At 45.7% G+C, this 27,819-nt stretch overlaps 1 protein-coding gene and 1 long non-coding RNA gene across 5 annotated transcripts in view; one reads left to right on the plus strand and one right to left on the minus strand.

Moving 5' to 3' along the window:
- Positions 1-27,819, plus strand: part of ST3GAL1 (ST3 beta-galactoside alpha-2,3-sialyltransferase 1) — a 116,803-nt gene that overhangs the window by 28,008 nt on the left and 60,976 nt on the right. For 2 of the 4 annotated variants that reach the window (XM_083516934.1, XM_083516936.1), the window contains exon 2: positions 16,201-16,275. The gene's annotated coding sequence lies outside the window, so the exon portion shown is untranslated. Of the gene's footprint in view, positions 1-12,045; positions 12,231-16,200; positions 16,276-26,551; positions 26,632-27,819 lie in introns of those variants that run through there. The other 2 variants (XM_083516935.1, XM_083516937.1) reach the window with 2 other exon arrangements.
- Positions 1,014-27,531, minus strand: LOC310713269. Its single transcript, XR_014529170.1, has 3 exons — positions 27,459-27,531; positions 7,206-7,316; positions 1,014-1,068 (listed from the first exon to the last, which is right to left on the minus strand). It is a non-coding gene; the product is annotated as an uncharacterized lncRNA (long non-coding RNA).

Genomic DNA, 27,819 nt, shown 5'->3' on the forward strand with positions numbered 1-27,819 from the left:
AATTTCAACCCATTGCTTCGGGTTTTGCCCTCCAGAGCGGCAGAAATCAGATTTGCTCCATCTTTGCACCAGCCCTTTAAAATACTTGGAGATGGCTGTCATGTTACCATGTGTGGCTTAAAAAAAAAAGAGGATTAGATAAATTCATGGGAGAAAATTCTTTCGATGGCTTCTGGCCACCACAATGGCTACATTCTGCATCCACGGACGGAGCCGAGTTGTCAAAACCCTGAAAAAAATGAAGCTCCCCATCTTGCGATTCCTTTGCAGCACTGATGTAGGTCCTGGGGGCATTTTTGCATGGGAGAACTGGGATGTGGGGCGGGGGGGGGGCGCGTTGCTTAACCCTCCCCCAGAAAGCTGATTCTCTCCACTGCAAATGTCCCAACCTAGCAGTTAGGGCATGTTCTGGGCAGCCTCCAAAACTCAGCTGGTGTAGAAATACTCCCCTGAGTGGATGGGCGTTTTAGTTAGTGTGTATCATGCACTGGAGGGGTTAAACACAGAGAGATCTCCCCCTGTAAGTTCCCCAATCTCCCGCAATCTCCGTTATCTCAGGAAACATTTGAGTTCGGACACATGCACAAATAACGTTTAGTTTGGCAGATGGTTTTGCTGGCTTATTCCGTGTCCCTGGGCATTCTGCCAGTCCTAAGATTTGGTATCAGCAGTTCTTGGCCACAAATGAACAAACAGAAATAGCTGGGGCGGGGACGGGGGCAGTGACCTGTAGGAGACCAGGTTCTGCAACGCTTGCGCCGTGTGCCCAGTCTTAGCAGATTGTGGTGTGGGTGTGTTTGTTTAGCAGGGCCAACGGTCAGGAATAACGGGAAGAAACTGTCGGACAACAACAACAACCGGGGGCTCAAAAGATTCTCCGTCCCTGGTCTGCAAACTCTTCTTCCCAACTTGGGGCTTGAAATAGATCCGTGGCAAAGCTTTGGCAGACCAAGGCTTTGCTCGCATGTCATGGAAATCCGTAAAGTTTGGCTTATCATGTGTGCACCCGTATGTCTTCTCACTTGTGCTTGGAGGAAACAAACCACAATTCCTGGTGTAGAGTTGAATCTGAAATTCAAGAAACTATGATGGAGCCAGAGTTTGTCCTTGGCTTACTGGTGATCATGGTTTCCTGGAGCGCAGCAAAGCAATATGGGTTGGGACGTAGTAGTAGTAGTAATTAATAATAATAAGAATAAGAATTAATAAATTTTTATTAGTTATATCCCGTCCATCTGGCTGGGTTTCCCCAGCCACTCTGGGTGGTTTACAAAATACAGTGGTACCTTGGTTGTTGAACTTAATCCATTCCGGGAGTCCATTCGACTCACAGAACCGTTTGAAAACCAAGGCACAGCTTCCAATTGGCTGCGGTAGCTTCCTGCACTCAATCGGAATCTGTATGGGATGTTAGGTTTCCCAAAAACGTTCGCAAACCGGAACACTTATGGGTTTGTGGCATTGGGAGCTGATTTGTTCGGGAGCCAAGGTGTTCGACAACCAAGGTACCACTGTATATAAAAACACAACAAAACATCAAACATTAAAAAGCTGAATATCTTATACAGACCATAAATAAACCAGTGCAATAATAAAAACAAAATAGTAATGATCAGTTTAGTTACACCCAAATTAAAATAACTGCCTGCCCCAACTAAACATTGAACCAACCCCAACCCAACAAAAAACAAAACAGAGGAACCAAAATTAAAACATTTTTTAGCCAGTTGCCCCCATCCAAGAATTGTTCCAGCAATGTCTCACTGGCCTCCCAGGATCCTCTTGGTTTTTCAGGGCGAGTCTGGGTTCCGCCCCCTAGGCCAGGTGGAAATGGGTCATGCAACAGGGAGCAGGTCTTCTAGTCTTGTGAGCTTATGGACTTTGTTACAAACCTTGGGTGAGGTTTTCTTTGGATACTGGCAAATAAAGTCATTATGGTGTATTGGCACAATTTGCAAAGCAGAGCTTGAGTGCACGCCCTTTCATCTGCTTACCTGCTCATCTCTCACCTCTTTGCTGCCTCCCCTGACAAAATGTATGTTGCAAGTGCTCCAGAGATCAGGAACCTTTCCATTTCCTGCTTCTAAAGCACTCGGATACAAGGTCCGCTCAGAACGTTAGGGTAATCCGCAGCAGAAAGCCTGCCTGCCCCTGTATAGATCTGTAAGATCGCTTAGATCTGTGGTTCCTAAATTGGTACAGTACCGCCCCCCGCCCCAGGGATTTCCTAGTAGGGCAATAAGAGGCAAGGGAGTTTAAGTGGGGTGCCTTTGAGAAGCTGGTGTCGATGGATCAAGTTTTCAGCAGTTTTGTTGAATTAATTAAACTAATGACCAGAGAACCATGAAGAGCTGAAGGGCAACACAACATGCCATGGAACGTGGAGTGTTAGGAACATTATCAAAATGTGATGAGAAGTGACTTGGGCCGATGGAATAATGCAGTGTTAGTCTGGACACCCTAAATTTTTGAAAGTCCAGCGAGACTGACCACCTCTGCGATGGGTGGACTAAGACTAGCAGGAGTGGTTTACAATACGTGGGTATGGGAAGCAAACAACACAGAACTCTGGAGAGAAATTGGAGAGGCTCATATCCAAAGATAGAGTGCGAGACTCTGCAGAAGAATGGAACTAAATCGTTTTAATTGGATTTGGAATAAATGTGCAATTAATTGTTAACTGTTTTGGATTTTGCTGCGCTGTTATCTTTCTTACTGGGCTCTTTTGAATAATGCTTTTATAGGGTAGGGTAGGCGCTGTGGGTGAAACGCGGGTGGCACTGTGGGTTAAACCATAGAGCCTAGGACTTGCTGATCAGAAGGTCGGCGGTTCGAATCCCCGTGACGGGGTGAGCTCCCGTTGCTCAGTCCCTGCTCCTGCCAACCTAGCAGTTCGAAAGGACACCAGTGCAAGTAGATAAATAGGTACCGCTCCAGCGGGAAGGTAAATGGTGTTTCCGTGCGCTGCTCTGGTTCGCCAGAAGTGGCTTAGTCATGCTGGCCACATGACCGGAAGCTGTACGCCGGCTCCCTCGGCCAATAAAGCGAGATGAGTGCCACAACCCCAGAGTCGGCCACGACTGGACCTAATGGTCAGGGGTCCCTTTACCTTTAGGGGGCACTGGGGATGAGCTTGTAGAGCCAGTAAGTTTGGGGACCATTGCTGTAGAAGGAGAATGAGTCTGTTTAGGGTCTGTTCTCAAGATGCCCATTTGCCTCCTGCAGAACGTTTATAAGTCACGTTGGCCAAAGATTAGGAGACCAAGTGCTGCTGCGTAATCAACTTAGGCAAACAGGCAGAGACCCCAAAATGGGAAAAAATAACTTGCTAGCGGCATGGAGAAACAATGAGTCTTTTGCCCCCTTTGCTTTTCTCGGGCAAAATGGACAGATTTCCAAATCCCTGCATTTCTCTCTCGCCAGAGACGCTTTTTAATGAAAAGATGTGCACTCCACCCTTCTGCTGCGCTGCAGAGCCTGGGCAGCTTAACAGTTAAGGTTGACAAAGTGCAAAGAAGCAAGCAAACAATGACTATGCAGTACAATAACAGCAACAGATAAAAATGGCTTTAAAAGCTGAAGCCTTGTAAAAACAGAAGGGGGGGGGGGAGCTAGACTCGTCCCTGAAGCTCTGACGCCTGACAGAGCAAAATAACGTGCGCCAGACAGCAAAGGCAAGGGAGCCAACCAGTTATCCTGTGGCAAGGAGTTCCGCAGTCAAAGGCCCCGTCTTCTGATAAGGGCCTTGTGATAGGGGCCCTACCCATTGTCCCAACCAGCCATGCCTCTGCCATTCTCAGGACCCAGAGAACAGATTCTTGCCTCCCCAGCCAACCTTTCAGGGAGGGCAGGCTTATCTGGGATGGTCTTTTATGTCAGGGGCAGCCAATGTGCTGGACTAGATCATAGAATCAAGGAGTTGGAAGGGACCCCGAGGGTCATCGAGTCCAACCCCTTGCAAACCCAGTCAGGTGGGTGGCATATAAATTTATTATTTTTCTTATTAAGCCCTGCTGGACATCTGAAGGCAGCCCTGTTTAGGGAAGCTTTTAATGTTTGATGCATTACTGTATTTTAATATTTTGTTGGAAGCCGCCCAGAGTGGCGGGGAGGCCCAGCCAGGTGAGCAGAGTATTAATAATAATAATAATAATAATAATAATAATAATAATCACCCACTTCCCCATTGTTTGGGGTAAAACATGCCCAATTGGCAAAAATATTTTTTAAAAAACTTCAGTTTAAAAAAATGAAACTTCAGTGTGTCTGAAAGCACTGACCAGGGGGAGGGAATGAAAATTCTGTTCTTGGGTGGAAAAAAATAAGACATACAGTGGTACCTTGGGTTACATACGCTTCAGGTTACAGACTCCTCTAACCCAGAAATAGTGCTTCAGGTTAAGAACTTTGCTTCAGGATGAGAACAGAAATCGTGCTCCGGCGGCGCGGCAGCAGCAGGAGGCCCCATTAGCTAAAATTTTGCTTCAGGTTAAGAACAGTTTCAGCTTAAGTACGGACTTCTGGAACGAATTAAGTACTTAACCCGAGGTACCACTGTATTTCTGCTTCATGTGCTGCTAACTCAACATGAGCATGAAGAATGACATTCATCAGGACTTCCCTGTGCCTGCGGAGAGTACAATTGCTCCCCCCCCCCTTTAAAGAAAACCTCCAGCACGAGATAGAAATAGCAGATATGCAACTCCTAGCTCTCCAAGCTGCCATGAGAAGTGCTCACCATTGTGAGCTTTTGTGATCTGCAAAAACCAAGCTCCGTAAAGAATGCTTCATGCTTGGGATACTGAAGTATTTGGTTAAGGTCAAAGCAGGTGAATGTCGTAGTCTGGTGCTGCCAGCCATTGCAGAGCTCAGTGGAGGGAGAAGCTAGTTAACCAGTCGAGTACTTGAGGATACAGAGGGGCAGAGCCCATATACAAGGTTCAGTCCAGTGCTAAGGTCAGAAGGAGGCATAGGCAAACTTGGCCCTCCAGCTGTTTTGGGACTACAACGCCCATCATCCCTAGCTAACAGGACCAGTGGTCAGGGATGATGGGAATTGTAGTCCCAAAACATCTGGAGGGTCAAGTTTGCCTATGCCTGGTCAGGAGTATGTCAGTTAATGTAGTCAGGCGATCCGGGGGTCAAGATACCCAGGGTTCAAGGTCACAAGAAGTGGTGTGAGGATAAAGAGCCAGTGAGAGGTGTAGAGAGTCCATGAGAGCCAGTGTGGTGTTGTGGTTAAGGGCGATAGACTCGTAATCTGGGGAACCGGGTTCGCGTCTCCGCTCCTCCACATGCAGCTGCTGGGTGACCTTGGGCTAGTCACACTTCTGTGAAGTCTCTCAGCCCCACTCACCTCACAGAGTGTTTGTTGTGGGGGAGGAAGGGAAAGGAGAATGTTAGCCGCTTTGAGACTCCTTCGGGTAGTGATAAGGGATATCAAATCCAAACTCCTCTTCTACTTCTTCTGAAATAGGAAGAAAGAGATGCTTGGGATCTTTTGAGGATAGGCGGGACACAAAGGGGCCAATAAATCTCTGACCCGCCAGATGTTGTTGCTCAAGCTCCAGTCATCCTGGACCATTGGCCATGTTGGTTGCAGATGATGGAAATAGAAGCCTAGTGACGTCTGGGGGTTCAGAGGCTCTCCACCCCTGTTTTGCAGGAAGCACAGCAGAACTAACTTTCTGACCAGCCAAACATTTGGACACGGCTCTGCTAAGGGAAATCTCTCCATCTTCTTACTCCGTAACCTCCCCAGCTGCTGTATATCTAACCAGCTACTTGACAATAGCACTTCAAACCGAGGAAATGGAAATTCTGTCTCCCTGTGCTCTCCCCCACTTTGTGATGGTGCTGTCATATCCATCTGTGAATACTAAAAATCCTTCTCCCATACAGCTGTCAAAATCAATTTGCTGATACCCTTTCCAAACTGTCATCGTCTCCCATCCCCATTATTATTTCTCCTCCACCTGGCTGGTTCCAGGCAGTCTGAGAGTGGTATTACCTAGCATTGCTGCGGCAGAAACCTTTTTGGCAGGAGAAGAAACCTCTTACAGTCTTGGGCATTGTTTTGCTTTGTGTGGGTTCCCTTCCCAGACTGTTTTGTCTCCCTCCGGCAGCAACAAAGCATTGAATAGGAACTTCGATTCTCACAAACAGGGCAGGCCCATGAGACATATCTTGGAGATTCATTGCCTCACTGGTATTGTTCAACAACTAAATGAAGTAATGGTGTCCCCCAAAATATGGCATTCTTCCCCTAACCGTTCTCCATTAATTAATGAGAAAAGAAACTGCAAACTTATCCAAAATTTCAGTGAAATTCTCATGGATGGGGAGCGGGGGTTTTGGTATGTTTAACTGTAAAGGTAAAGGTACCCCTAACCGTTAGGTCCAGTCACGGAGGACTCTGGGGTTGCGGCGCTCATCTTGCTCTATAGGCGGAGGGACACGGCGTTTGTCCACAGACAGTTTCCGGGTCATGTGGCCAGCATGACTAAGCCGCTTCTGGCGAACCAGAGCAGCGCACGGAAATGCCGTTTACCTTCCCGCCGGAGTGGTACCTATTTATCTACTTGCACTTTGATGTGCTTTCAAACTGCTAGGTTGGCAGGAGCTGGGACCAAACAACGGGAGCTCACCCCGTCGCGGGGATTCGAACCGCCGACCTTCCGATCGGCAAGCCCTAGGCTCTGTGGAGCCTGCTGGATCAGACCAATGACCCAACAACCCAGCATCCTGTTTTCACTGTGGCCAACCAGATGCTTGTGAGAAAGCTAGATTTGAGGCAAAGAGTTCTCTCCCCTCCTGTGTTTTCCAGCAACTGGTATCCAGAGGCACTGCTGCCTCAAACTGTGGAGGCAGAGTATAGCTACCAATAGGCCACTCCGCCTTGAATTAGTCTTCTTTTAAAGCCATCAAAATTGGTGGTCTTCACTGCCTCCTGTGGGAGAGCGTTCCATAGTTTAACTACAGTGGTACCTCGGGTTACAGACGCTTCAGGTTACAGACTCCGCTAACCCAGAAATAGTACCTCGGGTTAAGAACTTTGCTTCAGGATGAGAACAGAAATCGCGCAGCAGTGGGAGGCCCCATTAGCTAAAGTGGTACCTCAGGTTAAGAATGGACCTCCAGAACGAGTTAAGTTCTTAACCCGAGGTACCACTGTATGTACTACATAAAGAAATGCTTCATTTTACCTCTCTTGAATCTTCCAACGTTTGGCCTCATCGTGAGTGTGCTTTCTTTCCTTCTGCAAATCATCTCTGGTGCTTTGCACTCTGCAGCCTCCCTGGGTGCTTTGACCATTCCTGAAGGGGGGGAAAACCCAAACACCACCCCATTATGTTCCCGGCTAACTTTTCCTGTAAACGCAGGAAGGCTGCCTCCTGTTTGTAGCAGCTGCTTGTTGCTTGTTGACACCTGTTTGTTGTTTTGAGTAAAATCCTTTAAAGACATCTCTGTGAAGCTCAAAGAACCAAAACCAGTGAGTTTATTGATCTCAGGCATTTTCGTAACCGGAAGTCACCTTGTCTGGAAAACATTGAATTTGATTAAATGAGGTTTCAACTGAAAGACTGGATGCAGAAAATCCCATGTGGGGCCCAGCTGCGCTGAAAATTTGAAAAGAAGCATCAGCCGCTTTAAAGAGTCATGACTTCCAAAGAATCCTGGGAGCTGTGGTTTTTTAAGGGTGCTGAGAGTTGTTAGGACGCCCGCCTATTGTCCTTCACAGAACTGCAATTCCCAGAGTTCCCTTGGAAGAGGGATGGAATGTTAAACCATAGGAGAAGTTGATTGTTCAACTGCTCTTGCTTGTCTGGATGGAGGACAGAGAAGGATGCTTAAAAAAAATGTTTGTGTCTGTCGAAACTAGCCAGCAGTACAGAGGCAGAATCTACATTTGTGGCTCCGCCCACCAATGTCATGTGGCCCTTGGAATATTGTCCCAAAAGAAATTGGAAATATTCCCCATCCTTGATCGAAAGGGTGCAAAGCCAACCTGTATTACCTAGTACAATATTTTAAATTATTCCTCTTCGCAGAGGATCTCCAGTTTTCTCTTCTTGAAATGATCTATCACGAGCTTAAAGGATCTATAGGACAGCGCTTGAACGATCTCACATGTTTTTTATTATTTTATTTCTTATACAAGTATTGAGGCAAATGGTCTCTCGGTGCCACCTGCATGTGCAAATATCTGGCTCATTTAAGACCATAGAACCTTTATTCTCAATAACAATGGAACCTGCAGGTGGAGAATACGTTTACTCTTCCATATATTTATTATCTGTAAAGGGAGTATTTGTAGGAGTTCATACTTTATTGTCCCTTTGGTGCTGCGCTGTATATTTGTCCTTTTAGTCCTTTCAGACTCTGTCAATATATGGTTTGCATTTCTGATTCTTTGTTTCCCCCCCTCTGTTAGTTATGCTTGCACTTTTTCATATAACAATCTGCAAGCTCCATTTTTCCGAACGTTGCTGTTCTCTGCGGTTTCTTGCAGAAAACGCGCTCCCAGCTCTCCAAGTGTGCTTGCTGGCTCTTCTCTGATTCCCATCTTCAGGCTCGCCACTTGATTTCTCGGTGTTTGATTACCAAACACTCGAGTGGCAACTGGATATGTAGGCGCTGCCGAGTTGGAAAAGGCCAATCAAAATGATCAGGGATCTGCAAGGGGGGAAATTGCAGCTTTGGGGGCTTTTTAGCTGAAGAAATGCAAGTAAAAGGGAGGGTTAATGACAGAGTGTAATAAACTTTTCAGGGCGTGCAGAAAGTAGGTGGAGACACAAATAATTGGAGATGGCTGCTTGTTGTGATGGTTATTGCGCACCCTCCATGATCAGATCTGAATGCCAGTCGCTAGGCGTTGCAAGAGTTGTGCTCATCTTTCGCTTCCGGTAGACATCTGGTTAGCTCCTGTGGGATTGGGTTGGTTCACTAGGCAAGCACTTCACAGAATCACAGAATGGTAGCTTTGGAAGGGGGCCACAAGGGTTCATCTAGTCCAACCATCACCCGAAATTTGCCAGGCACCAGGCTCATTTTGCACCTGCGCTGTGGGTTAAACCACAGAGCCTAGGACTTGCCAATCAGAAGGTCGGCAGTTCGAATCCCTGCGACGGGGTGAGCTCCCGTTGCTCGGTCCCTGCTCCTGCCAACCTAGCAGTTCGAAAGCACGTCAAAGTTCAAGTAGATAAATAGGTACCGCTCCAGCGGGAAGGTAAACAGCATTTCCGTGAGCTGCTCTGGTTCGCCAGCAGTGGCTTAGTCATGCTGGCCACATGACCCGGAAGCTGTACGCTGGCTCCCTCGGCCAATAAAGCGAGATGAGCCCCGCAACCCCAGAGTCTGCCACGACTGGACCTAATGGTCAGGGGTCCCTTTACCTTTACCTATTGGCCGCTTGTGACCGAGTGAAGATGCCCAGGCCTGACATCTCTGCCATCTGGAGGTGCACGTCTGGCGATCCTTTTATCTTGCCTGTTTTCACACACTAGCAACGCATCCTGTAGAATTCTATCCATGATATTTTAGCTGCACAATCAGAACGAATTTCAGGAGCCAGAAAGTTGCACGGCGGTACCCCGAGTTACAAACGCCTCAGGTTACAAACGCTTCAGGTTACAAACTCCGCTAACCTAGAAGAGTTACTTCGAGTTGAGAACTTTGCCCCAGGATGAGAATGGAAATTGTGTGCCGGTGGCATAGCGGCAGCAAGAGGCCCCATTAGCGGAAGCACGCCTCTAGTTAAGAACAGTTTCAGGTTAAGTACAGACCCCCGGAATGAATTAAATTCGTAACTAGAGGTACCACTGTATTGGAAAAATACGACTTTTGAGCCGTTCGGCCCCAAAATGACAACTAGGCATTCTGTTTTTGGTGACTGTAACCCCTGGTTTAAGGAGCCATTTGCTGCCTAGCTTATATATATGAGTTTCTCACACTGAGTCCAACACCCTGTTCTTAACTGTCTGCATTGATAAGGGCCCCATCTATGCATTTAAAGTGGCATCGTACCACTTTAAGCAGATCTCTTTGGGGTAAGCCATGACTGTTCAAAGTGCTGCTGCTTTAGATATATATCAGGGGTCAGCAAACCTTTTCATCAGGGGGCCGGTCCACTGTCCCTCAGACCTTGTGGGGGGCCGGACTATATTTGAGGGGGGCAGAATGAACGAATTCCTATGCCCCACAAATAACCCAGAGATGCATTTTAAATAAAAGGACACATTCTACTCATGTAAAAACACCAGGCAAGCCCCACAAATAACCCAGAGATGCATTTTAAATAAAAGGACACATTCTACTCATGTAAAAACACGCTGATTCCTGGACCATCCGCGGGCCTGATTTAGAAGGCGATTGGGCCGGATCCGGGCCTTAGTTTGCCTACCCATTATATATATGATAGATCAGGCAAAGCCATTCACTTGAGTTGAAAGGAACACTGCCCCTGGTATTCCCATAAGGGAATTTCCCATAAGGAAATGTACCTTTCAGCGTAGGGATTTCTCTGCCCACTCTCAATAATTTCCTGCCTGAATAAGTAGTGCTCATTTCGAATTCCAAAGCCAGGATCTCCTTTGCTTTGAAGTTACCTCGGACTTCACAGGTGTAAAAGTTGCATGTTCTCCAGTCAGTCGGACTCGTGTAATTTCCTATCGCTTGAATGGAGGGCTCTGCGGGGGGCCTTCAAAAGGAAATGGACCCCCGATAGACATCATAAGCTTGTGGGCTTTAATTTGAAGGCAGCCAGCAATCTCCCCCGACAAGAAGCCAAGAAGCCGGGAGCTGGTAGGAGGAATAAATCAGCATATTCTTAGAGTTGAGAGTCCTCTGGCACAAATGGAAATAAATCCTGAGAAGAAAGCTGAAGAAGACGGAAGCGTTTGAAAAGCCACTCGAATCTGCCTCCCGGGCATGTTTGCACATGGCAAGGGGCATAGGGTGGTATTCAACTACGTTTTACTTAGAGTATACCCGCTGAAATGAACAAAGAGCACTGAATACCCCTGGTATCTGGTCTCTGAGAAGCTGACCCTCAGACAACTGAAAGAAAGTTCCCTGCCTAAATTCACGCAGAGGCAAATCTGCTATGAAATTTAACAAATCTTAAGCTTCAGGAGCTCTAATCTGGGGGGGGGGGGGAGTCCCCTGGATCAGACTTCAGACCTCCTTGTTAAAAGAAAATGGGTCTAATAGACTAGATTACAGTTGCACAACTCAATTTGACTACTCTCTCTCTCTCTCTCTCTGTGTGTGTGTGTGTGTGTGTAAGTGTAGTGTGTGTGTGTGTGTGTGTGTGTGTATATATATATATATATATATATATATATATATATCAACAATCCCAAAGTTTGAGAGTGGGTAGCATAGATGTCGTAAAGGTGGACTGTCTCGGTAAGTTGTCTGTTCTGCTGAAGAGCACTTAACTTGATGCATATTGCCTCTAGAAAATGGCGTTGCAAGGAAGCTCTCATACAATGAAACTGTACATGAATAGGTTGCTAGAAAAAACAGAAAAAGAGTATTTTGTAAAATGTGCTCCATGTAATATGAGATAATTCAGTTCAGCAGTTTTAATCAAAATCTGAGATGTAGTAGTTACATTAAAAAAAGAAAATTCTGGTAGAACAGCCCCACTGAAGGAGATAAAAGTGGTTACCCAAACCTCACTGATGGTTTGCGATGGGCCCCCCCCTGAAAATTCAAGGTTCAGGGCCACAAAAATGTAGGTCCGCCACTGCATTCATGGCCTTTTCTTGAATTTCCTAGAAGCTGGCTGATGCTGGAAATTGAACTCTGGACTATATAGATTTCTGCACTGGTCTGACAAGGCAGTTGTGATGTTTTTAGAATTGTTTGTGCCGATTTAGAGGAGGTGGACGGGTTGTTCTGCGCTTGGCTCCCCGTGTTCCCTGTTGGCCGACGTCCCGCCCCCAAACACCTAGATTTGCTTGTGACTGGTGGCAAAGCGGCCAACTGCATGATTTCTCCTGCACCCATGAGCAGGCGACTCCAAGCAAGCACTGTGGGGCGTGAGACTGCTTGCATGTGAAAGACGTATGAGGCTGAGCTAGACAGCTGGTCCGTCTAGATCAGGGCTGTCTACACTTCCAGCAGCTTTCCACAGTTTCACGCAGGAGTGTTTCGTTAGGGACTGATCTAGGAACCTTCCACATGACAAACACTGCGCCCTTCTCCAAAGGACTGCAAACATAGTAAGTGGCCTTATGATTGAACCACTGTTGATCTGTCAAGTTCAGCCTTGTCTACCAGTGTTAGAAACTCAGATGTATAAACTAGGCACCAAACGGCTTCTTAAATCAAGGCTATACTTGCCAAAATGGAATTTCTAGTTGCCATTTTTGGGTAAGATGGCTCTAAAGTCTTATTTTTCAAAGGATCGACTGACTTACCAGTTAAACATCTGGCTAGGTGAAGAGCTTTGAGAACTTAATAGAAGAAAAATCACTTGATCCAGGGACAGCCCACCTATATATTGGCCTCTTTTTCTTAATGGTGACACGGGCCATTCATAATGTAGGAATATTCTTCACAACCGTGAGCAGGGCAGCCAGGTGGGGTAAGTGAAGAGAAGCAACAAGAAGAACAACAATAACAACAACAACAATTTATTATTTATACCCCACCCATCTGGCTGGGTTTCCCCAGCCACTCTGGGTGGCTTCCAACAAAAGATTAAAAATACATTAAAACATCAATCATTAAAAACTTCCCTAAACCAGGGCTGCCTTCAGATGTCTTCTAAACGTCAGATAGTTGTTTATTTCTTTCACATCTGATGGGAGGGCGTTCCACAGGGCAGGCGCCAATACCGAGAAGGAGAACGTTGTTCACTACTCCTGCTCAGGCTGCACAGAGAAAGCATTTTGGTTCCTGAAATTCGTTCTGCGTGTGCAGATAAAATATAACAGATAGAATTCTACAGGATGGGGTGTTAGTGTATACAAACAGTCCAGATCCACGGATTCCTAGGCATGCACCCTCCAGATGGAGATGTCGGGCACCATCCTGGCACCCAGGCATCTTCGCTTGGTCACAAGTGGCTGAGAGGTGCATAATGCGCCTCGCTAATTTCAAACGCTATTGTCTACACCAGGGGAAATCAATGCTGTGCCCTCCATATCCTGTTGAATTATGACATCTCTGGTCATCAGATAATGGGAGTTTTGACCCAGCAATATCTCTGGGGTGCCCTATTGGCAATTCCTGGTCTACAGCAGCAGTTCAATGGGGTCTCAGGGCAAATACTTTCCCTGTTGTACTAGGAGGTATCAGGGAATGGACATGTGATTGATCCTGTGCTCTACCACTGAGCTGTGATTCGTCACATGATCACTGGCCACAGATGCGGCTCATGATCTCTAACATTTCAACAGATGAAAGCTTAGGGCGCTGTGACCAATGCCTCTCCTGTTATTCGCAAACCCCCAAAGCACAGGCTTATTTAGCCATCTCCACTGTTTACAAATTATTCTTATTAATTTGCTGTACCTGCCCTTCACCCTAAGGTTTCGGGGCAGGTTACAACATTAAAACACAATGTTAAATGCAGTTTAACGCAACTTAACAGTCACAAAATAAGCGGGTCCTAAAAATACACACCTCAAGTGTCAAAAGCTGCAATTACTATCATTGTACTTCCTTCCTTCCTCTCTCTCTCTCTCTCTCTCTCTCTCTCTCTCTCTCTCTCTCTCTGTGTGTGTGTGTGTGTGTGTGTGTGTGTGTTGGTGTTGTGGTTTTTGTCTGCAATATCCTGGCCTGCAGTGGCTTTCTGAAGGAGGCCGGCTTAGTAAACTGACCACAGTAGTTTAGTTTTAAATGACTTGGGGGCGTTTAATCTCTCCCGGGATCTGGTTTTGCTTATTATAGAGTAGCTGAAACTCAAAAGCATTTAGAAGGTGGTTATTGCCAGGGGCGGGTGGGTGGGAGAAGCGTTGATGAACGGGTGGTTTATCAGTCATTAAATGCATGCGAGTTTGTCACTATAGTAACTTTATAGAAAACTTCAACTCAGGATTTCAGAATTGCGCTTTGCAGTTCAAGCAAGTCAATGCATACATTAAGGAAACGGGAATTTTCTGTGCTGCACATTTCATACCAAAGAACAGCCACGTTTAACACAGTTGGGGGTCGCATCCCTGCAGGCAGAGCCTTAAGCAAGGGGGGGGGCAGTCTTGGTGATTTGTAAGCTGTTGGGAAATTTTATTTTACTTTAAGAGACAGCCTGCCCATTGTACAGAATGAGCCTCCGTGTTTTGGACTGCAGAATATCAGATTGCAGAGTAGGTGTCTTTTGTTTCGTTTTGTAAATGTCACCCACACCAGAATCTCCCTCCGCACGCTTTAAACTTGCAAGTGGGAGAGGAAAATTCACTAACCCTTTCTCTCCGCACTGTGGGTTTATTCCATAAAAATTATACATCACTTGATTGTAAAAACAAAACCCGAACAAACTTCAAAGCAGTTAACAAAAGGTTATTAAAATCAAGAAAAACTCAGTTGTATTTTAAAACACGCAAAAGTTTTAAAATATTAAAGCAGATTAAAATTGCTTCAGCTTTCCAAACACCTGTAGGTTTGCCTAAACTAGGGCCGCCATACGTCCCGACATTACCGGGATTTCAAAGGTGAAATTGATGTCTGGGGGGTGGGAGTGGGAATTTGTCTTGGATCTTAGACAAGTCAACAGAAAAATCCCGGGTTTTTTGGTGGTTTTGTAAAAAAAAAAAGAAGCTGAACAAATTTGAAGTTTTCCTTAAAAAAAAGAAAGCAGTAGCAGCTCAACAATTTTGGGGGTTTCCTTTAAAAAAAGCTCAATCATTTTGGGGTCTTCCTAAGCTCAATTTTTTTGGGGGGTGTCCTGTTTTTTCCTTTTTGAAATATGGGCAAATTCAAAGCAGATTAATTCGAAACATCTGGGTAGGCTTGCCTAAACAAGAATGCTTTTAGTCGGCACCGGAAAGAGTACAGTGAAGACACATGCTTGATCTCAATAGGCAGGGACTTCCGAAGCGGCACACACTAAACGACCAACTTCTTACAAGTGCGGAATGAGTGACTATTACGTGGCACCTGCAGGAAATGTGCAATCTACAGGAAGCTTCCCCCCTCCCCTTTAATTTTTTTAAGTGAGGGCGCAAGATAAACCCTTTTCGACTTCCTAATTCTGTGCAGCCTGACCCTTTCCAATCAGATGCAGCAGAATGACATGGCAGAATTCTGAGATGGTAGAAGAAACTGATACTATAGCCGTCTTCAAATATCTCAAGGGCTGTCACATGGAAGAGGAGGGCATGCTTGCTTTTTCCTGCTGCGGAGGGTAGGACTCGAACCAAGAAAGGAAAATCTGGCTAAACTTTCTGACAATGAGATCTGTTCGGCAGTGGAACAGACTCCCATGGGAGGTTGTGGATTCTCCTTCCTTGGAGGTTTTTAAGCAGAGGTTGGACGTCCATCTGTCAGGGATGCTTTAGTTAATATTCCTGCACTGCAGTGAGTTGGACTAGATTGAGGCCTTTCCAACTCTTGAGTATGTATGCATACTCAATGAGAGGTGTGAGCTTGTTGTTGCCGGGTTATCTTATTTATATTGTTGTTGTTGTTTAGTCGTTTAGTCGTGTCCGACTCTTTGTGACTCCATGGACCAGAGCACGCCAGGCACTCCTGTCTTCCACTGCCTCCCGCAGTTTGGTCAGACTCATGTTCGTAGCTTCGAGAACACTGTCCAACCATCTCGTTCTCTGTCGTCCCCTTCTCCTTGTGCCCTCAATCTTCCCCAACATCAGGGTCTTTTCCAGGGAGTCTTCTCTTCTCAGGAGGTGGCCAAAGTCTTGGAGCCTCAGCTTCACGATCTGTCCTTCCAGTGAGCACTCAGGGCTGATTTCCTTCAGAATGGAGAGGTTTGATCTTCTTGCAGTCCATGGGACTCTCAAGAGTCTCCTCCAGCACCAGAATTCAAAAGCATCAATTGACATAGTCTGACTTTAACCTCTATGCAAGTTTTGTGCAAGCAGAACGGGGTGAAATAGGTCGTCTCTTAATCTAACCTTAAAAGTACAGAGTGTGTGAATCTTTATAAATGTGCTTTCTAGCAATTGGAGTAAATCTGAACCCTAAAAATATCCAGCTTACGTTATATTTGTGTTTCTCTCTCTCTCTCCCCAGAATATATCAACATTCAACAGAGATGTTCTAGTGCAGAGGGACAAGACTACATCTGCCTCCTCTGGATGCTGCAAGGTATGGCCCTGGGTGGAAAGCAACGTGTTGTTTTGGCATACGTGAGATCATGCAGGTGACTCTACGGCAAAGGGGTCATTCCATTGCATGCTTGGTGGTGCAGCCTAAAGTTCAGGCCTGCACTATTTGTGGCCCATCGTGCGAGACTCAGCTCACCAGCCATGTTTTGCACTCCCTCCATTTTTCAATAGTTCCTTGTTGGAAATAAAAACTGGAGGTTTATCGAGCTTCTTGGCAAAGATGGCATTCAGTTTGTGGGCCGCAAGTTGTACAGACGAGAACTGAATCGGCATGTAGATTTCTGAAATGTTTTCCTCTTTGTCATGGTTAGGACTTGACCAAGGTAAGGTAAAGGACCCCTGGATGGTTAAGTCCAGTCAAAGGTGTCTATGGGGTTGTGGTGCTCATCTCACTTTCAGGCCAAGGGAGCTGGCGTTTGTCCACAGACAGCTTTCTGGGTCATGTGGCCAGCAGGACTAAGCCACTTCTGGCACAAGGGAACACCGTGACAGAAACCAGAGTGCACGGAAACGCCGTTTACCTTCCCACTACAGCGGTACCTATTTATCTGCTTGCACTGGTGTGCTTTCGAACTGCTAGGTTGGCTGGAACTAGGACAGAGCAACAGAAGCTCATCCCATCACGGGGATTCGAACTGCTAACCTTCCGATCGGCAAGCCCAAGAGGCTCAGTGGTTTAGACCACAGCACCACCCACTTGAGCAAGAGCTTATGCTGTCTTACGGGGCTGGACTGTGTCACCCAATAAGAATACACAGGGTCCCATGCCACAGCAAGCCCCCTCCAGTGAGGTGGAACCACCATTTGAATGGCTTTAAAAGAGGACGGGACAAATTCTTGGCCTGATCCAGCAGACTCTTCTTCCATTCATAACACAAAGTTGAAATGATTAAAAAATAAATAAATAAAACCGATCTCAAATGAATCTAATCGGTTTTGAAGGCTTTAGCGAGGAATCAAAACATTTTACAGTGCAGAGCAAGTCGGAGAATGGAAAAAGAAATCCAAGCAGCTGAAACTGGCACAGCTTCTTGCAACCGCCCTGTGCGTTATATTATCACTATTCCCATTGGACAGACTGAGCATGGGAAAATCTGCACACACTGTGCTTGGTATTCTGAATATATATATCCCCAAGTGCCAGGCCTTTCTTCCTCTTTGTGCAGCAAAGGCAGACAAAAGACAGCAACAAAATGTAATAAAGAGAATTGCTGCTTGTTCCGGCAAGAGTCAAGATTTGCAAAAAGGATTTTGGAGCACAGTAAGAGTGGGTTTGAGTTGCCAAATTGCAGCCTTGCCTTTCAGGTTAAGTGTGTGTTGCTGGAACATAGGCTCTCGGAGGCAATGTGTGTTTTGAGCACTGAACATCCCAGGACTTTGACTCGAGGGGGCGGGAAATTGTTGGTTATCTTCCTTGGGGCATTTTCTACTCCTGGACTTGTAAGCAGCTGTCATGCACTTAGCCAAGCCAAGCCTATTTAAGCCGCTGCTCTCTGCTCTAGCACTCTTCATTATCTTTTAAAAAAATACTTCCTGGGAAAGGAAGGGTAGGCGGCTTGTCTGTCCTGACACGAATGGAAGATCCTACGTGGTCTGCATCACTTTGAAATCAACTGGGGCTGCACTGGGACGCGGGTGGTGGTGTGGTCTAAACCACTGAGCCTCTCAGGCTTGCCGATCGGAAGGTTGGTGGTTCGAATCCCCGCGACGGGCTGAGCTCCCGTTGCTCTGTCCCAGCTCCTGCCAACCTAGCAGTTTGAAAGCATGCCAGTGCAAGTAGATAAATAGGTACCACTGTGGCAGGAAGGTAAACGGCATTTCCATGCACTCTGGCTTCTGTTACGACGTTCCATTGCGCCAGAAGCTGTTTAGTCATGCTGGCCACATGACCTGGAAAGCTGTCTGCAGACAAACGCTGGCTCCCTTGGCCTGAAGCAAGATGAGCACCGCACCCCGTAGTCGCCTTTGACTGGACTTAACCTTCCAGGGGTCCTTTACATGTCCCCGAGAGTCACTGAAATAGGACAGTCTTGTGATGAACGATAGCAATTTTCAGTGAGCAGATGTACCCTGGCTGCTCTTAATGCTGTAGACTGATACATGATTTAGACTCCATAATGAGGGGAGTGTATTGAAGGGATCTGTAATGAACGGAAGGAAAATAGCCCAGTCGGGAGTGAGGGCATATTGGTAGATGCTCCTACCAAAGTGGGAAAGCACTTCAGTTCTTCCTGGGTTTCAGTTCCCTTGCAGAGAGAAAGGAACACAGGAAGATGCATTATATGTAATCAGACCATTGGTCACCTTGGCTTAGTGTTGTCTATACCAGGGTTTCCCAAACTTGGGTCTTAACCAGGCTGACACAGCTTCGTCCTTATTCATTTCTGTTATGAGATGAATTGGAATCATCCCAAGTGACTTTTTGTCATGTCACTCATTAGAAAGTTTATTTCGAGAAAATCATTCTGCTTTTGAACAAGGCTAGCTGGCTTGATGATAGATTCCTGCTCCTCTCCTCTCCTCTCCTCTCCTCTCCTCTCCTCTCCTCTCCTCGCCTCGCCTCTCCTCTCCTCTCCTCCCTTTTTCCTTTTCCTTTTCCTTTTCCTTTTCCTTTTTTTTAAAAAGGAAGAGAAATTAAAATTTCAACCACTTGGCTAGATGATTCAATTTATGAACAGGAGCTAAAGTCCTGGGGCCATGAGGTAAAACCATTTGCTCTGGATGACGTCCAGTTGTCGATATGGCCATTGAGGTTTATTCTGCAAGACAGGTGCAAGTTCCTTAACAACTTCATTATTCTCTGCCAAGGCTGCCAATGGGATTTTCTGAGCCAAATACGTTCAGCTGGAGATACACACACACACACACACACACACACCATATAGAATATGTACATATATACAGATTTCAAACTATATCCGTAATCAAGGATGTCAGTCATTCATCTAATTCATCAGGAATAGCCAATGAGGTGCCTTTCAGATGTTGGAATTTAATTCCCATTAACCCTGAGCATTGTCCATACAGGTTGGGATTGGTGGTACCGGTACTCCTACAACATCTGGAGAGAACCACCTTGGCTATCTCCATCATATGACATATACCAAAAGGGACTGATTCTAATTACATAATCACTTCCACTCAATTTTCCAAAAAAATGGCCACACCTATGAATTACCCAACACCATTCCATATGAGTATATCTTTATTCTGATTTATTTCTATATTAGCATGTATTTAAAGTACCAAAGAGTAACACTTTCTACAGAACACTAAAATGATAAAGTATAATAAAGTATAGGATAGAGGAACATAAATACAGTCATTGACTGCAATAATAATTCACTCATAAATGGCATTTTATGTTAGCTGGAAAGGAAGATAGCTGTTAATGTCTAATCCATATTTATTCTTCGTAAAGTGACTGAATGTGCCCTGTAACCTTTGCCATTTCTACAGTGTTCCAGATTTTAAGCAACACATTTTCAGTATTGGTGTTTTACTGTCCTTCTAACTACATAGCAATCAAAATTTAGCAGCTGAGAAGATCATAGAATCATAGAATCATAGAGTTGGAAGAGACCACAAGGGCCATCGAGTCCAACCCCCTGCCAAGCAGGAAACACCATCAGAGCACTCCTGACATATGGTTGTCAAGCCTCTGCTTAAAGACCTCCAAAGTAGGAGACTCCACCACACTCCTTGGCAGCAAATTCCACTGTCGAACAGCTCTTACTGTCAGGAAGTTCTTCCTAATGTTTAGGTGGAATCTTCTTTCTTGTAGTTTGGATCCATTGCTCCGTGTACGCTTGTCTAGAGCAGCAGTAAACAACCTTTCTCCCTCCTCTATGTGACATCCTTTTATATATTTGAACATGGCTATCATATCACCCCTTAACCTCCTCTTCTCCAGGCTAAACATGCCCAGCTCCCTTAGCCGTTCCTCATAAGGCATCGTTTCCAGGCCTTTGACCATTTTGGTTGCCCTCCTCTGGACACGTTCCAGTTTGTCAATGTCCTTCTTGAATTGTGGTGCCCAGAACTGGACACAGTACTCCAGGTGAGGTCTGACCAGAGCAGAATACAGTGGCACGATTACTTCCCTTGATCTAGATGCTATGCTCCTATTGATGCAGCCCAGAATTGCATTGGCTTTTTTAGCTGCGGCGTCACACTGTTGGCTCATGTCAAGTTTGTGGTCAACCAAGACTCCTAGATCCTTTTCACATGTACTGCTCTCAAGCCAGGTGTCACCCATCTTGTATTTGTGCCTCTCATTTTTTTTGCCCAAGTGCAATACTTTACATTTCTCCCTGTTAAAATTCATCTTGTTTGCTTTTGCCCAGTTCTCTAATCTGTCAAGGTCGTTTTGAAGTGTGATCCTGTCCTCTGGGGTGTTAGCCACCCCTCCCAGTTTGGTGTCATCTGCAAATTTGATCAGGATGCCCTTGAGTCCATCATCCAAGTCGTTGATAAAGATGTTGAATAAGACCGGGCCCAAGACAGAACCCTGTGGCACCCCACTAGTCACTCTTCTCCAGGATGAAGAGGAACCATTGATGAGCACCCTTTGGGTTCGGTCAGTCAGCCAGTTACAAATCCACTGAGTGGTAGCATAGTCAAGACCGCATTTTACCAGCTTCTTTACAAGAATATCATGGGGCACCTTGTCAAATGCCTTGCTGAAATCAAGGTAGGCTACATCCACTGCGTTCCCTTCATCTACCAGGTTTGTAATTCTGTCAAAAAACGAGATCAGGTTAGTCTGACATGACTTATTTTTCAGAAATCCATGCTGACTGTTGGTGATCACAGCATTCCTTTCTAGGTGCTCACAGACTGTTTGCTTAATGATCTGCTCCAGAATCTTCCCTGGTATTGATGTCAGACTGACTGGACGGTAATTATTTGGGTCCTCTCTTTCCCCCTTTTTGAAAATAGGGACAACATTTGCCCTCCTCCAGTCTGCCGGGACTTCGCCTGTTCTCCAGGAATTCTCAAAGATGACTGCCAGTGGTTCTGAGATCACATCTGCCAGTTCTTTTAATACTCTTGGATGCAGTTCATCTGGCCCTGGAGACTTGAATACATCTAAACTAGCCAAGTATTCTTGTACTATCTCCTTAGTTATTCTGGGCTGTGTTTCCTTTGCTGAATCATTTGCTCCAAATTCTTCAGGTCGGGCATTGTTTTCTTTATTGGAGAAGACTGAGGCAAAGAAGGCATTGAGGAGTTCAGCCCTTTCTGTGTCCCCTGTTTGCATTTCACCATCTTCTCCTCTGAGTGACCCCACTGTTTCTTCGTTCTTCCTTTTGCTACGAACATACCCATAAAAGCCTTTTTTGTTGCTTTTAACCTCTCTAGCAAGCCTGAGTTCATTCTGTGCTTTAGCTTTTCTGACTTTGTGTCTACACGTGCTGGCTATTTGTTTGAATTCCTCTTTGGTGGTTTCCCCCCTTTTCCATTTTTTGTACACATCCTTTTTTAATCTTAACTCAGTTAAAAGTTCTTTAGATAGCCACCCTGGCTTCTTTAAGCACCTTCCATGTTTCCGTCTCATTGGTATTGCCTGACGTTGTGCTTTTACTATCTTCCTCTTAACAAACTCCCAGCCATCATGAACTCCCTTTCCTTTTAGTATTACTGTCCATGGGATCTCACCCAGCACTTCCCTAAGTTTTATGAAGTCGGCTTTCTTAAAGTCAAGAAATTGAGTCCTAGTATGCTTGGCTGCTCCTTTCCGCTGTATAGTAAACTTCAGAAGAGCATGATCACTCGCGCCTAATGATCCTTCCACTTCTACCCCACTAACCAGGTCATCAACATTGGTTAGGACCAGATCTAAAATGGCTGTTCCTCTTGTTGCGTCTCCCACTTTCTGGACAATGAAGTTGTCTGCAAGGCCAGTGAGGAATCTGTTTGACCTTATGCTCTTGGCTGAGTTTGACATCCAACAAATATCCGGGTAATTGAAGTCCCCCATTACTACTATCTCCCTTCCTTTTGCATGCTTGGCCATCTGTTCCAGGAAGGCATCATCTATGTCCTCCGTTTGGCTTGGGGATCTATAGTAAACTCCCACAATGAGGTCTCTGTTATTCTTCTCTCCCTTAATTTTGACCCAAATGCTCTCACTTTGGCTTTGAGGTTCTAAATCTTGGATTTCTTCACAGGTATACACATCCCTGACATATAACGCCACTCCTCCTATCTTGTCTGGTCTGTTTCTCTGAAATAGATTGTATCCCCCCATTATTACATTCCAGTCGTGGGACTTATCCCACCAGGTTTCAGTGATGCCTATTATGTCATATTTAGTTTGCTGTACCAAGAGCTCAAGCTCATCTTGTTTATTTCCCATGCTTTGCGCATTAGTGTACAGACATTGAAGTCCATTAATCATTCCCCCGTGTCTCTTATTTAAGGATTTTTTCCTCCCACCACTAGGTCTGCGTGCTGTTTGCTCCATTTCGTCTATGACATTTGGATGATCATCTTCATCAATTGATAGACTCCTACCTTCAGGAGCACTGTCTCCCTCCCCCACATTAGTCAGTTTAAAGCCCTCCTGATGAGGTTTCTGAGATTTTTGGCAAAAACATTTCTCCCAACTGTTGTGAGGTGCAGCCCATCGCTTGCCAGAAGTCCATCTTGCCAGAAGTCCATACTATTCTTTACAAAACCTTCAAAATATCATAATAATGTCCCAGCAGAAACTAGTGGCGTTGTGTAATTTAGATATAATATAGATTCCTGTGCACCCCCTAAATATGTCCCATGGTTCCCACTAACCCAAAGCAGATTTAGGGGAGAGCATGGGGGGAGGAACGGGAGGAAAGTCAGGTTGCCAAATGCAAATCCACCCCCTAACAAAACGAGTGGATTTGATACCTCCCCATCTATCTCAGTTACCAAAGGCAAAGACAATGTTATTTCTGTTTAAAAACTGCACCCGCTTCTCAAATTAGGCCAGTTGGGTGCTCTTATTTATTTAACCCAGGCTGGCCTAATTAGACCCAGCCTACCATTAGGAAGTGTGGGGCATCCGCCTGAGGTAACAGAAACTAGAAGTGAGAATAAGACGTTGAACTGTTTATGTACCCACCCACCCCAAGTTAGCCTAATGCTCTCAGGTGTGGTGGTTTATAAAGCGTATCAGTGAAGGTAGTTTTCAAATCTCCAGATTTGTGCCTAACTTCCCCCCACGTCTGTTTGTGGAAACAGCGAGGGATTCTGGGAAACTGTCCACATCATGCGCTAGGGTTCACACTGTGCGCTAGATGCTATCCTAATATTGGCCTTGGCTCCGCGTTTCAAACCTCAAAGGCAAACATCCCTGCAGAAGCTGGCCGGGTGCTCAGGTTGTCTCCGTGCTCTGAAGCGGTGCCAAAAGATAAGCTCGGAAGTGCTGCGTTTGCTCATTTTGCATGGCTGGGAATAAAAAGGCCACTTAATGCAATGCCTTCCGCAATATAAACATCTCAGGCTCTGTAAAGGAAATGTGTCTCCGTTTCTGTCAGCACCACTTCGATGCAACCGGCAGAGTCACGAAGAAAGCCTGGCATCTTTGACCCCCTGCTTTCCCAAGGTGAAATAAAATAGGGTGCTTGGATGGCTTACTGCCTAAAGAGCATCTGCTTGGAGACACCCTTAAATTGCACCCTTGATAACTCAGTTCCAGGTCTTACCTCCATGCATAGACTTATTGAGAGTCTTTTTAGGATATGGTGGATTCCCTCCATCTGCAGTTTGCTCTAGTCGAGTACTGTTAGTTTCCTGTGAAATGCACTTTGTGGATTTTCCAACAAACCACACAACGTTTAGTGAAATTGCCAAGGCTGGGAACTGAGTCTCTGAAGGAGATGAGATAAAAGCAAATGGCATGGGCTGCCAAGGAGAAAAAAAAGAAAACACACTTTATGCCAGTTGTGACAACAGCAAAATCTGAGTGGGGCTTACTTCACGGTAACTGGCTGCCTGGAACATGAGGCTCAGTAGAGTGGGTGGCTTTCGCAAACCAAGCTTCGCTGTGAAATTAATGCAAAATTACTGCATTCCAGTGTGCATTGCTCTTTTCTAGGACTTATTGAAACCGAGGCCCCGTTTGCACTATGCATTTAACAGTATCATATCATCAGAAACAGCCCTGGTTTCCCTCAAGGAATTATGGGAAATGGAGGGTCAACTTGCACAGACTTGGCCTAAATGCCAGTTTGCCAATAGAGGGGGGAGATAAAAGATCTGGCTCCCCCCCCCCATACGTTTTCCCATCCCTGCCATAAGAAAAACCTTGGTTTCGGCTTTGGGTTAGGCTGGAAAAAAGCTAAACCGCAACCCTGATTTTGCTAAGTTAAACCGTGGCATATCTCAATTGAGGGGAACAACCAGGAAGATGGAAGCAGCCATGATCTCCTCTTGAGAAGCCTTCATGCTCAAGTGTTCATGGTTTTGCTTAGTGAGACAGCAGACCAGGCCTTTGAATCACATCGCGTGCACACAGACCAAGTTTCGTTTGGATGTCTTACTGCTCAAGGGAGATGCATTACAAAGGAGAATGCCCTGAGAGGGACGGACAGTTTAAATCCTCTGCTTGGCCCCAAATGGAGCTAAACAAGCCTTCTGATGTTGTATGATGTGCTAGGTTTGTCTGGACGAAAATCTGAATGGCACTTACATAATGCCTGCATATATTCATTTGTGGGGAGTTTGGGGGGGCACAGGGGAGAGAGATGTGAACAGTGAAAACTGTATGCTGACGATAGAGCCTTCCTTTTTGATCGAGGTGGCTGGGCGCCACGAGAAACATAGAGGGCATTCTTGTTTCATAGGATCCAAATGAAAATGTTTGTTTCTGTTGTTCGTAAGGGATTCATTTCACTGGACACACACACAAACACTCTTCCTAATTCAGCTGTTCCTGAAAATATAGATATTGATGTCTTCTAGGCAGGCTTACAAAGCTGCAGAGCCGCTTCCTTTTCAATTAGGGAACATAGAAAGCTGTTTTCTACTGAGTCAGGCCACCAGCACACCAACTCAGTATTACGCTCAGCAGCTCTGCAGGGTCTTTCTCAACCCTACCTAGAGATGCTGAGGATTGAACCCAGAGCCAAGCTCTGCATGCGGGGCATGCACCGCCGCACTACAGCCCTTCCTATATTGTGTGTCTCTCTGCGTGTGTGGTGGGTGGCAGTTCTAAGCTGCAATTCTGGGCCGCATTCTTAAAAATTAGATGTGACACCATGAATATGTGGCACATTTTTAAGAGTGTGCAGCAGCAGTGGGATTGCAGGGGTGGGTTGTGCCCCTGGAGGCTCCTTTCTCGATTCAAATCTTAGCTGCACGAAGGTGATTTTCTTTGGGACCGTAATCAAGGGGATGAATTTGGCTCCGTCGGTGCTCTGTGTTGTCTTTGCTTGTGTGTTGTTGTTTTTTAATCTACAGTTTGTCTCTCGCACAATTAACATCCTGCTGGCTTTAAAATGTCAAAACAGGTAGAAAGGTGAGGGGTGTCTGGCCCCAAAGAAGCAGTACTGTAACCTATTGCTTTGCAATAAACAATGACGGACTCCTAACTCCTCAAACTTCTGGGTTTTATTGACATAAACTCAGGAGATAAGCCATTTTTGGCTTACGGCATTATGATGGACAAATCTTTTTTCCTCTTCCTCCTCTATGACTCTGCAGCCACAGCAGGCGCTGCGATTCTCCATTGGCTTGACTTCACCCCTGCAGGCGCACTCCGTTGTCTCTTGAGAAAGGCAAGGTGGTGGCAGCTATCTGAGAGGAAGGCCTGCCGGCAACACCGCAAGGCTGTCGTGTTGCATTTGAACAAGGAAAGTGGTATATGAGGGATTCTGCTGAGCATCCCTCCATTCTCCACAGTAGTGCATCTGCTTTGTACACACATGGATTCATTCCCTGGGATTTCCCCAGTACGGCTAGGATTGCTTCCTGCCTGAAACCCTGAATAGCTGCTGCCGATCAGTGTTAGCTTTGTCATACGGACATAGCTAGAATACTGTGTCGGAGTGGAAATCGCAAAAAAAATGTCCGGGAAAATCTGGATGTATGGCAGTCCATGTCAGCAATGTCGTTCTTCTTGTGTGATGTTGCAAAAATAATAATAAAAATAATAAAAAACAACAACTCCCCCCCGCAACCACTTTTGTGTCCCACTTTTTGAAACAATTTGGCAAGCCTTGTCAGTGCAGGCAGCATTGAGCTGAATGGATCAATGGTCTGATGCGGCAAGAAAATGGCCGCCCGAGAGAAGAGCGACTCATATGGCGGAGCTTCTTCCTTCGTCCTGGTTTCAGCCATGAGGCGCCATGAGGTAGGCAGGCTTGGGGGAGAGCGACTTCCTGAGCTCATGGCGAAAACTAGCCCTTCGTGACTCCTCTCAGAACAACATTTTTTAAAAAAAAACGGGAATGGGGAAACGGTAGGCGGGAGGCTTTTGGCCTACAGGCTGAGGCGCAGGCCAGGCCTTGTTGAGGCCTAATGTCTGAGGCCAAGCGAAGAAACAGATACTTTGTTGCTAAAGGGTTTCCGGTGGCCTGAGGCAGGGCCAGGGTGGATAAAAACCAATATATAAAAATAAAAATAAATAAAAATAAAAAAAAAATAATATTTTTTTTTATTTATACCCCGCCCTTCCTGGTTCAAAAACCAGGCTCAGGGCTGCTAACAACAAATTTAAAACAATTATAAAAGCAGCATAAAATACAGTATAAAAGCATACATATAAAATGGGGGCTTGTTTTTTTTTACTTAAATTGGATTTTTTAAAAGTTAAATTGGATTTTTTAAAATAAAATGCTTTTGGAGGAAAAATCTTTCTAAAGCTAGTTTCCTATTTAAGTTAACATTATAGCCCAAAGGCTATTCATCAGGAGATAAGGATTTAAGTTTTTCATGTGTGCTAAAACTCAGTTTTTTTAAAAAAAAACAACAACCAAAAAACCTGTTTAACCACATCAGCTAACAAACATGGATACATACGCTGTAATGTTTTTGTTTTAGTTACCGTACTTTTCCATTTATAGGACGCCCTCATGTATAAGACGACCCACTATTTTGGGGGGCCTCAAAATTTAGAAAATGGGGGGGGGGTTAGCTTTGGGGGAGGATTATTTGGGGGGAATGCCGAAAATCACTCACCTGCCAGAATGCAGCACGTAACCACTTGCATTGCAACTGTCGATCGCCGCCATTAGCCCTCCCGATTCTGCTGCCGCAGCCAATAGCTACCCTTGTCGCGGCAAGCGGGAACGTGATTGGCGACAAGGGCAGCTGTCTATTGGCTGCCGCAGCGGAATCGGGAGGGCTAATGGCGGCGATCGGCAGTTGCGACGCGAGCGGTTGCGTGCTGCATTCTGGCAGGTGAGCATTTTTCGGCACCCCCCCCCCCCAAAAAAAAGATCAAGCGGCCAATTGTCACTTACAATCTCGGGCTCGCGTCAAAAAAACCATTCGCCAGCCCCCCCCCCCCCAAGCACTACCCGTGTATAAGACGACCCTA

This window comes from Podarcis liolepis (genome assembly GCF_965112155.1).
Source record: "Podarcis liolepis genome assembly, chromosome: 8".
Classification (NCBI taxonomy): domain Eukaryota; kingdom Metazoa; phylum Chordata; class Lepidosauria; order Squamata; family Lacertidae; genus Podarcis; species Podarcis liolepis.